Genomic DNA, 1010 nt, shown 5'->3' on the forward strand with positions numbered 1-1010 from the left:
AAAGAAAGAGCCGCCCTTTTGTTGGAAACGCGCACGCAACACCCGAACGAAGGTGTCGTGATCTTCGTTGAGGAGATGAAGCAGCTATTTCGCCGCGCGGACCCCGAAATGACGGAAGAAAAGAAGTTGCGCTTCTTAATGCGCGGAGTGAAGGAGGAACTGTTTGCTGGACTTGTCCGAAATCCGCCCAAAACCGTCGCCGAATTCGTGACCGAAGCCAGCACCATTGAGAAAGCCCTCGAAATGCGTGCTAAGCAGTATGACCGCAACTTTGTTGGCGCGGCCAATGCGAACGACTTTGGCAGCACGCGGATCCCGGCCGACAGCCTACGCGAGACTATCCGCGCAATAGTGAGAGAGGAGCTGCGGAAACTTCTCCCAACGCCGCCGCAGCCCCAGGTCGCTTCCCTCACCGACGTGATTAGAGAAGAAGTGCAACAAGCGTTGGGAACTTCTACGCCATCCGAGGTACCCCGAGAGCCACAAGCTATGACATACTCCGCGGCTGTTCGTCGACCCCGCCCTGCTCCAACACGCCGTCAAGAGGCCCCGCCGTACCGCCGCCCACTGTCACCCGCCCGACCCCCGGTAGCCCGAAACCAGACGCCAAGGAAGACGGACGTATGGCGAACTCCCGATAACCGTCCTCTGTGCTACCACTGCGGAGAGGCCGACCACATTTACCGTCGCTGCCCATACAAGAGACTCGGACTGCGTGGTTTCTCCGTCGACGCACCTCGCCCTCTCCCTGGCCAACGACCACGTGAGATCGACGAGTATCTATCTGAAACCAGCCGTGGCCCAGCGCGTTTCAACCGTTCGCCGTCGCCCTACCCCTACCAATCGCCGAACCGCCGTAGCAACGCTGACTTCGCCCGTGGAAGGTCCCCCAGCCCACGCGGGGGAAACTAAAGGCGGCAACTTCTGGAGGTGAAGTTGCTCCTCGGCGAAATACTGGAAACCCTCCAACGACGCAAGGACGCACCGAAGACAGTGATTCACGACATGCC

This window comes from Haemaphysalis longicornis, unplaced genomic scaffold (genome assembly GCF_048455015.1).
Source record: "Haemaphysalis longicornis isolate Haplotype H1 unplaced genomic scaffold, Haemaphysalis longicornis Haplotype H1 scaffold_5, whole genome shotgun sequence".
In the NCBI taxonomy this organism is placed as follows: domain Eukaryota; kingdom Metazoa; phylum Arthropoda; class Arachnida; order Ixodida; family Ixodidae; genus Haemaphysalis; species Haemaphysalis longicornis.